Raw genomic sequence first — 10,826 nt, forward strand, 5'->3', positions numbered from 1 at the left:
GGGACATGAATCTGTCCCTCCAACACGTCCTGTTTATTGATTTATTTATTTATTTATTTCAGTTTGATTACCGGGGAAGTCCACTGGGCCAAGAAGTACCCATTTTCAGTGGAGGCCTGGGGAGAAAAGCTCCAAAAACAGTACAATCAAGGTTAAATACAGTAATGGATGATAATACAAAGTCACAAACAGTTAGGAATATGTGAGATACAGTAGTAGGCAATACAGTAAGGATTACATAAAATACAATCATAAAAGTACAATGTCCAAGATGTAGAGTCTGCAAAGTAAAAAAGGTAAAACTTTTTTTTTTTTAACATATGAACGGTATTTACATACTTACAGTATTTACATACTTACAGTCAACTGAAAGTCAGCTATAATCATATAGGGGGAACATAGAATGAAATTAAGAGAGTATATAGTAGATTGGTGCTTGAGAATAGAGGTCAAGGTGGAAAAGGTTTCTAGGATTTATACTGGGTGAAAGCAAGGACATTTCCATTTGGAGGAAAAGTGTAAGAAAAGATGGGTCTTGAAAGAGTCAGAGTTAGGCATGGTCCTAAGAGAAGGTGGGAGGGAGTTCCATTTTCTACCAAGAGAGAATGAGAGTAGGAGCTGGCCAGCGGGATGCTTAGGTTTGTGAATGGAGATTAGGTTTTGGTGTTCAGATCTCAGAGATTGGTTAGGGATGTAAGGGGGAAGGATGTTAGATAAGGCAGAGCATTTTTCTGGATAAAATATTAATTTGTGAGCGGTAGTTAGTTGGAGGTAGCCAAGGTAGTTAGGGAGTTCTAACCAGTTTAGCAATTTGGGGTTTGACATAGCCTTGTATGTCAGGCAGAGAGCACCTCTGAGTAGCCTGTATGCGACCGAGTACAGTCCGAGTTTTTTTAGCCTCATGGCATAAGGCATCTGTTTAAGGCCCATTATCCTCTTTGTGAGGTACTTTTGTGGAATCTCCAGTTGTTGCATGTGTCTTGTTAGGAACATCCCGAACGGGGCATTATATTCAATAATGGGTCTAATGAGTGATGAGTAGAGGGGGATGTTGTAGTTCATAGGCTCTTGATTTTTCCCAAAAGGGATAACAATGCACTTTTTGGCATTTAGTTTGAGGCCATGGTTTTGGCACCACATATCTGTATCCGTAAGACCCTTTTGAAGGATGTCTATGTCAGTAGGAGTCTCGATTATGGCACCCAGTTTGCAGTCGTCTGTGAACTTTGTGAGCCATAGTCCCTCCGTGTTTGCTTGTACCTCAGAGAAATAGATACCAAACAGGAGGAGTCCCAGGACTGAGCCCTGTGGTACACCACTAGTCACAGGTTTGGAGTCTGATCTAGCGTTTCCTATTCTCACTGAATGTGTTCTATCAGTGAGCCAGTTAGTGACCCATCTTGTAACATAGGGGTTTATATTTAGGTTGGTGAGTTTGTCTATAATTCCTGAATGGGGAATGGTATCGAAGGCCTTTGCAAGATCAAGGTATGTTGTGTGAACCACCTTTCCCTCATCTATTGCTTTAGTGACCATTTCAAAGAAGTCAACCAGATTTAGGAGACACAACCTTCCCTTTATGAACCCAAACTGGGTGGGGTCTAAGGTTTGTAGGCTACCAATGTCATTGTTTATGAGTTCCATGATGATGCACTCCATGGCCTTGCAGACGAGACTCATCAGGCTGACGAGGCAGTAATTCCCGGGGTCAGTGGTTGCACCTCCTTTATGAAGTGGGATGACTGTTGCCATGCGCCACTCTATGGGCACATAGCCTGAGGTGAGGCTGTGGTTAAACATGGTATTAAGGTGAGGAGTTAATTCATTTTGGAGCTCATGTACCACGCAGCCCGGGATGCTGTCTGGTCTCATGGATGCTGTGTTTCTTGCCTTGGAGAGTGCTGTTTTCACCTGGGTTTCTGTGATTTTAGGGGCAGCACAATCTTCTGGTATGGATATTAGCCCTTTGGGGGAGAGAGGGTGGGGTGAAGTTTGCACTGACCCTATCTGCCAATATATTGGTGATATCAGTTGGTTCCATGAATTTTGAACCATTATGCTGTAACTTGGAGCAGATCTGAGAGTTGCTATTAAGGTTTTTGACATAGCTAAAAAAATGATTTGTGATTGTCTTTGGTGTCTGTTGCAATTTTTCTTTCAAAGCTCACCTTAGAGTTTTTTATGAGGGTTCTTAGTTTTTTGCTACGGTTGGTCATGGAGCCCCTCCATTCCTTGGTTTTTACTTCTTTTTGCAGTAATTTCTTCCTTCTATTATGGAGCTTGTTTATGACTGGGGTCCACCAGACTGGTTTCCTCTTTTTGGAGGAGTGTGTCTTGGTCTTGTTTGGGATAGCACAGTCCATGCACTCATATAGGTGCTTGTAGAGTGCTTTTATGTAGGATATAGCAGATTCAGTCATATTGACATTCTGTGTGGGAGTAACAAAGTTTGCCACCTCTGTCTTGAGTAGCATAAAGTGCACCTTGTAGAAGTTTTTAACCATGGTTTCTTTTGGGACGGAGGATGGGGGTGGTATGTGGATAGCTAGGGTGATGAGTTTATGGTCAGATCTGACCAACTGAGAATTTACCGCTGGTGTGGACCATTTGTCCCCCATGCTGGTGATGACCAGGTCAAGTATATCTTTACCTCTTGTGGGGGTGTTTGCAAACTGGTCCAGAGCATTGGAGTTAATGTATTCCAGGAAGCACTGAGCAAAGTATTTGTACTTTCGTAATTTGCCCAATTGATGTTTGGGTAATTAAAATCACCTAGTATAAGGGTGTTTGGTTGGACTGTCATGTTTTCCAATACCTCGGGGAAAGTGGAGTGAGTGTCCTGGGGCTGGGAAGGTGATCTGTAGCAAGCTACAATCCGTACTGCAGGTTTGCCCATTGTCAGTTGCACTTAGATGATCTCCAAGACATCATACTTTGCAACTAGTCTAGAGATGTGGTTATCCTTGATGAATATGGATACGTCTCCTCCCTTTGTATTTCGGTCCGGGTTTTGTGGCCGAAATGTGTGGTATGAGTTGTAGCCTGGGATCGCTGGGGTGCTCTCTTGAGCCTTGAACCAGGTCTCAGTTACTGCACAAATATCGATGTTCTCCATGTTGTGGAGTGCCTCGAGAGAGTGCATTTTGAGGTTTAAACTCCTAGCATTTAGCAGCATGACCCTCAGTTTATTATCGCTAGTATTTGTTATGGTGGTTGATTTGTTTTTTTAGCCTTGCCTAAAAAAGGCATTATGGGAGTGGCAAGAGCCTTTGCCAGTATCCTGAATCCCAGGGGCGACAGGTGCAAGCCATCTCTGGTGAAGCATCGAGGCTTGTCGAGAATGTCATCCCAGGCAGACAGATACTGGATCCCCTTTGAATGACACCAAAAACTTAGCCAATTGTTGAAATTTATCATTTTATCCTTGTCCTGTGGTATCATACTTGGTGAGGGTAAGATGCTACTCAGGGCTAGGGTCATACCTGCCTTGATTACCTAATCAGAGAGCTCTTCTATGTCCCTTTTCATGTAGTCCAGGGAGGTACATCTCAGGTCATTCACACCAACATGGACAATGACAGAGTCATATATGTACTTGTTGTGGAGTGACCTGAGTGTGTGGGTAATGTGGCGGATTCTGGCGCCCGCCAGGCAACTGACAGTGACTTTCTCTTTATTCAGCCTGATGAGAAGGACATTGGTGTGCCTGACTATGGAGTCACCTACTACAAGTGTGTTAGGTATGGTGTTTTGCCTTAGGGGCTGTGGTTGTGCGGCACACTGGTTATTGTGTTTATGTGATGATTGCGGTGTGTTTGTGTGTGTAAATTGCTTGCGTGTCTGCTTTGGAGGTCTCTGTTGTTTACGCAGATTTTTATTTAGAGCCTCTGAATATGTCTTTTTGTATCTATGTGTGGGGTTTGCAGTTGCATGTATGGTGGGTCTATGTGTAGTACAGTGCAGTTGCATGTATGATGGGTCTATGTGTAGTAAGTGGTAAACTACATTTTAACCCAAGCCAGGATTTATTTGAAGGAACCACCAATTGTTTACAATAAATTCACCTTCAAACACAAAATCCTAACTACTTACCCAGACCAACAGAATGGAGTCTTTTCAAAGACCTCATATTGTTAAACATGAACTTTGGTTGATTTCCCAGTATTTCTCTTATTTTAGCATCAGTAGTTAGCACTGGCCAAAACTTCTTGAATATACTAATAAAAGAATTAACATTACTAGCATAGTCTATTGGAACTTTCATAAAACTCTTACCACATCCAGTTGACTTAGAACTTTTATTTAAGTAACCAACTGAAAAATATGGCTTAACTAACCCTTCTCTTAGCTGTGTGACTTCATTAACTGTTTGGCATATTTCATGCCCAGTATATCTCCTCTTCATGAAAGATTTAGTTAACTCATTAGTATGCCTATAAAAATCATCGTCATTAGCATTAAGTCTAGAAGCTCTAAAGGCTTGAGTTTTCAACACATTTTTAAAAATATGTGATGGATGCATGCAATCACGAAATAAAAAAATTATCGCTATCACGAAATAAGAAGCACTAAAGACTTGACTTTTCAACATGTCTGCTAAATTGTATAGACTTCTACTAAAACATATAGAAAGCCATGTCATAGCAGGAGGGATAAAACTTCTAAGTCAACTGGATGTGGTAAGAGATTTTTTGAAAGTTCCAATACACTATTCTAGTAATGTTAATTCTTATATTAGCATATTAAAGATGTTTTGGCCAATGCTAACTACTGATGCTAAAATAAGAGAAATACTAGGAGGTCAACCAAAGTTCATGTTTAAGAATATGAGGTCTTTGAAAAAACAACTTTGTTATCCTAAAAAGGACATTAGATCTGATGGGGTTAGTTGTACTAGACCATGTGCGAAATGTAGTTATTGTGGCTATTTAGATAGCACTGGCATGTTTTTTCATCTGGATTAATATAAGAGTTACAAGTTTAATGTTGCTGTAACTTCTGAATCCAAGAATGTGGTGTACTTAGCTTATTGTGTTCTGTTCAAAACTTTATATAGGAAAAACAGATAGGCTTTTTATGAACAGGATTAGAGAACACATATATAATATTAATAATGGTATATTGACCAACACTCTGGCTAAGCATGTTAAAGACACTGCAGCATCACATACATTTAAGTTTTTAGTCATTGGGAGAGTTTATGAAGACAAATGTGGGGGTGACATTCGGAATGTCACAGAGCAATTAGAAGATAAGTGGATTATTAGATTAAGGGGTTACTTTGGTCATGGTTTGAATGACAAAATCCCCCTTAAACCAATGCTTAAAGCTAGACCATTATTTAGATAGAGGTTTGACTTGTCTATGTATTATTATGTTTTATACATTTAGAAGTTTTTAATGTTCATATTTTTGGTGAAGGTTGTATTAAGTGCTCTCATGTGTTTTTTGTGTTTCTTATAAGTTGTTGTTGTGTCTTTCAGCTTTTCCCAGCTAGGGGTCGCCACAGTGGAACTCCGATCCGCTAATGATTGGCAGTAGATTTTTACGTGCCGAGTTGCCCATCCTGACGCACAACCTTCAACGAAGGTACGCTCATTCATGCATGTCTCCACACAGAAGACGCTCTAGCTGAGAATCAAGCATATGTTTCTTATAAGTATGTATATATATATATATATATATATATATATATATATATATATATATATATATATATGTGTGTGTGTGTGTGTGTGCGTGTGTGTGTGGGTGTGTGTGTGTGTTTGATGCATGTATGTTTTAGGGTTGTTTTATTTCTGAATTTTAGAGTGTTAGTGCTTTTAATTATATATGAGCTTGCCATTGGCTAAGAAGTTAATTGAATGGGCTATTTAAAAATTATTCAGTAGTATTTTAATTACATCTGATGAAGGAGAGTTACTGTAATAGCGCTTATGTTGTGTTTGGATTGGTAATAAATATTTTGTACACTGGATTCTTCAGTCGTGTCTCAGTTCACATTTTTTCTGGGAAATATGTTTTATATATTTTTGATATAAAATGCTTCCTGCAACACCATTAACATATACTACAGCAAGTTTGAAACATTAGGTGGAGGAACTATTTTACGTCAAAACTATGTAAAAAAATTATATAGCACTTAAAAACTAAGTAAGTAAAGCACAGCAGTTTTGCAGAAAGCAAAAATAAGTAAGTAAAGCACAACAATTGCCCATTCTCTAAATGCAATAATGCCCTCCAGAGTGTGTGTTAATGTGTAATTAATGCCCTTTCAGGGGTGTAGAGGTGCTCAGTCTGTGGTGTCTGGCCTAATAACACCTCTGGGCAGGTGTTAATTACACATACCCTGTTGGGTGTTATTGCTTGCTTATTTTTTCTTTTTTTATTTATTTAGTGATATTTGTTCACTTGGAAACTTTGACTGGGCAAAAAAGAAAAAAATATATCAGACGCCTTGGGAGAAAAGCTCCACAGAATACAAATTGCCAATAGCAGATCAATATCACTCACAAAAAATGTACAACAGTAACTGAAGAATATAAACAGACACAAGATAAATGTATTTGAGAAAAATAAATATAAAAAAAAGAAAAAACTTATGCAAGATAACTGTATAATGAGTATTACAATAAAATATAAAAATGGTAGTTTTGGTGGCAGAAGACAAAGGTCTGCCTCTCCAGAGTCACACAATAGAGTAAATATTGAGTTAAGTGTGTTACATCATTTCATATAATGAAGAAATCTTGTAATAAACAAAACCATTCAGTGATATTCTGACTATGGGTCTGTTTGTAGTGTTGCTTGATTTATTTATATCCATAACAAAACAAGAGTCCAAAAAGTTCTAACTCTGCTAGTGGTCATCCAAAGAAATTTCACATTTACTAACCTCCAAAGCTTAAAAAATATATTGCTGCTAAAGTTGTTTAGCTACACTGGAATAAACTTTATTTGTAATAGCATTAATATCTTTACAAAATAAAATCCTCATTCAAACTACAGAAGGCAAAATTCAAAGAAAACTTCACCAGCCAAACAGCAGACATTATTACTATCACATACTGGAAAGGACAAATTGGCTGTTGGTAATCATACAGACTACATTTCTTCTAAGCACCCTAACATTCAAACTGTGTAAATAATATTCTCCTCCATTAAGAAATGTGCTACACACCACATGTACTAAGAAATCATAATAGAATTAAACTGCAAATTCATACAGTCAGACTACAACATATTGAAAAAGCCTTTTCAAACATTAATACTGTATGTCAGAACTTCATCCGTCAAAAAATCTAAACACCCTGACATTCCAACTTATCTGTAAATAATAATCACCTCCATAAAGAAATGTGATACACACCACAAGCACTAAGAAATCATAATAGAATTAAACTGCAAATTCATACAGTCAGACTACAAAGTACTGATAGAGCCTTTTTAAACATTACTGTACGTCAGAACTTCATCAATCAAAAAATCAAGAGAGTGACAAGCTGCCAGTGTTTACAGCACAGCTTGAATTACAGCTAATAATTAGCATTAAATTATGTTGTTTTATTGAATTAAGGTAAGCTGCATGCTTTCGTTTTATGCAAAAGCTCTGTCATTGTTATAGTAGTAATGCCACTTTGGCCTAAACTAATGCTAGAGTGTAACTAATGGTAAACAAAGTACAAGTGTAGTTTCTTAGTTATTTATTGACTAATGCCAAACTCATTTTATGGGAAGTCCTGTTGATTCATTTGATCTGACTATTTTAAACATTGCCTGAAAGAAATTGACTTGAGTATTATATGCTGATTTTATATGGAATGTTGCCTAATGTTGAAGTCTTATGTTATTCCACAATCTATGATTATGTTAATAGGCTGTTTCCTCAGTAAAGATCCAGGCTATGATTAAAATTAGTCCCTGTACTAGTTCACTCACTTGATTAACAGGCAAACAGATAAATAAAAATAAAACACCATGTAAATATATGGCATGTACATATTTTGTATATATGTCAGTTATTGTTTAACTTGTAGCAGCTGCTCCTAAATCACTGTATGCTCTCTGTGTTTTAAATTTGGATGCCCTGGGCATCTCAGTTTTGCTCATTTTATCCTGCCATTGGAAATTTGCTTGCAATGAATGCCATATACACACGTACCACATAATGTATGTCTATATTCACACTGTGCTACAAATTACCTGTGAAGTTTTTCCCTGCACTATATATTACATGCTTTTTGTTAATTACTTTGGCAGTGTAAAAAGTTCTGTCTCTAAATGGATAATTTCTGAATAAGTTCATCTGCCACTTAACAAAGAAATGCAAGTAAATGCAATTATTTTTGTAATGTAGTCTCATCAAACATCTGATCTTTGTACTGTAGCATACTACTTACAAAGTATTTTTGCTTTTCTTGAAGATAAGCATAGTTTATGAGCTGCAAAAACATTTATAGCTCTGTTTTTATGGTGAAGTAATCGTTAATCAGGATTACTTCAATACGGAAGGGCACACTAGGAAAAGCAGGTGCAAGGAGATGCTTTAGTACCACTTAGATAGTGACAAAATAAATAGAGAGAAATTATGTCAAGAGACTGATTTGTAGTTGGACAAAATACTGAGAGAAGAGCATTCTTCAAATCCTCTTTTAATGTAGCCACAGTAGATACACTTTGCACAGCTTCCGTCCTAAATAATAAAAATGATTTTCACACACACATTTAAATTAAGGACTTCTTTGCCTGCATACAAAATTTGCATTTAGTGCCTAGAATTGGGCATGTTTATAGGTCAATAATATTTGCTCAAATTGCATTTTTTTCCAGTTTGTTGAACAACAGCTTGGTCAAAACTTGTCGATGTGAGGAGGAAAATTATTTTTTTTCCTGCGGTTTTCAAACACTGCTGTCAAGTCTATAAGAATTATTGAGTGCAGTGCATAAACCCCTAAAGAGATGGTTTATGGATCTTTATCTACAAAAGAAAATGACTGCCTGAATACAATTTTTGTATTTTTTAATTAAAATTCCTTTTCACGATTTAAGTTTTGATACATAAGTATGGCTACACCTAGAGCAACCAACAAAGTTCATAATAAACAGCTATTTTAACTTGATTTTCATACAGCTGCAATTGTTTTAAGCACACTGATAATATGTTTAAATATGGGGTATCTTATATTAACATGGTAAAAGAGAACGAGTAACTCCAACAGTCAGGTAACGAACCGACATCTATTTATATGCTTTGTAGTTTTATATGGCCAGACAGCTAGGTGTCTTGGCAGTCTGAGCAAGCAAGACAGTTACTCTGCTGAAGTACAAAACAAGCACAACAATGAGACAATTGTAACTCTGAGAAACAGGCTGTTATGGTTGTATTATAACTACAGTCTTCTCACAATTGTTACAGTTCTAAAGTTTATAATGAAACATCACTCATGTACATTAAGGCCTAAGTATTCTAGTATGAAAAATGCCTAAAGTGGATTTCCAATTATATACAACAGGAACATTCTAAATAATCCTTCAGCTTTAAGTGTTACATAAAGTAACAGAGTGAAGTCTTTACAAAAGTGACTTGAATATCTTATGTAGAATAACTCATTGTAGTCTGACTGCCAGAGTGATCTCCTAAAGCCTGATGGATAGGGGTAGGTAGTGGTAGTTTTTAACTGCTTGGACGTTTTTGAGGATAGGGTAACCAGTCATCCTAAGTGTTTAAGACACACTGCAGGGGAAGAAATAATGCAAATACTATTTACTGTTTCATCATATATGAGATGGCGTTTTAAACACATTGTGAGAACTGTAGGATTCTAGTGTCCAGGGTGACTTTTTAAAGAAATTGTGAAAACTGCCAGATTCTACTGACCAGGGTTAATGTGCTCTGAAACCATACTATACTAAGTATAGAAATAACATTAGAAGGCAAGATAGGAGGTTTAAAACAATGATGGTGGGATATAAGTCAGCAGTAGGAGTTTAAAGGAAAAGAAGGAGTTAACAAAAAAGGTATAGGAAGGTATAGAATCTAATTTGTAAGGCAGGGAATATTAGGAGATGAGTGCTGGGATGTGGTGAAAGATGTAATGGCAGGAAAACTGATATGTAGGACAGGATGGAAAAATGGGACACAAAGACAGGGAGTTGGAAGGCAAACTGAGCAGAATTTAAGGAAGAAAGTTATAAGAGAAAACTACAGAGAAGTATGTAAAGTGAATTAAGACTGAGATATGGCATCTAAATGAGAAACCCGGTAATGTAACTGACATTCTCGTGGAGCAATGCAACAGACATTAAAAAAAGACATGCAATGGAATATGGATAAAAAACAGGAAAACAAACTTGGAAATAAGTAGACAAATGTCATTCACAGAAAAAAATACCTAGAAAACATAATGTGATAGTTGGTATGTTAGAACAGGGAAAGATCGAAGTTGTTTTTGAGTTCTGTGAGAAATTCCCCAATAAACGATGGGCAATGGATAGGAAAGCAATTGTAAATGAAACGAAGATAAAGAATTTCTGTCAAAAGCAGACCCTGTCCTTGGGGTGATGAAAATAATAATCAATGCTATAAGGAGAATCCAAACAGAAAATGTAAACTATGGAAGTAAAAAGGAGGAAAGCTGCAGCAGGTAATAGCTATCCCATGCTTTTTAGATTTCCAGGTGAAACATACTCAGACATTTGGGAAAGTAGATGCCTGTACAAAACTGTACAGCACAGTGTCTAAAGCAACGGCAGTTTTGATTCCCATTGGGCATAATGGTTATGGACCCTAGGGAACTACACACTTCTTCCATTAGTGACTGCTAATG

The sequence above is a fragment of the Protopterus annectens genome, chromosome 6.part0, assembly GCF_019279795.1.
Source record: "Protopterus annectens isolate FY-2018-M chromosome 6.part0, PAN1.0, whole genome shotgun sequence".
NCBI lineage: Eukaryota > Metazoa > Chordata > Ceratodontiformes > Protopteridae > Protopterus > Protopterus annectens.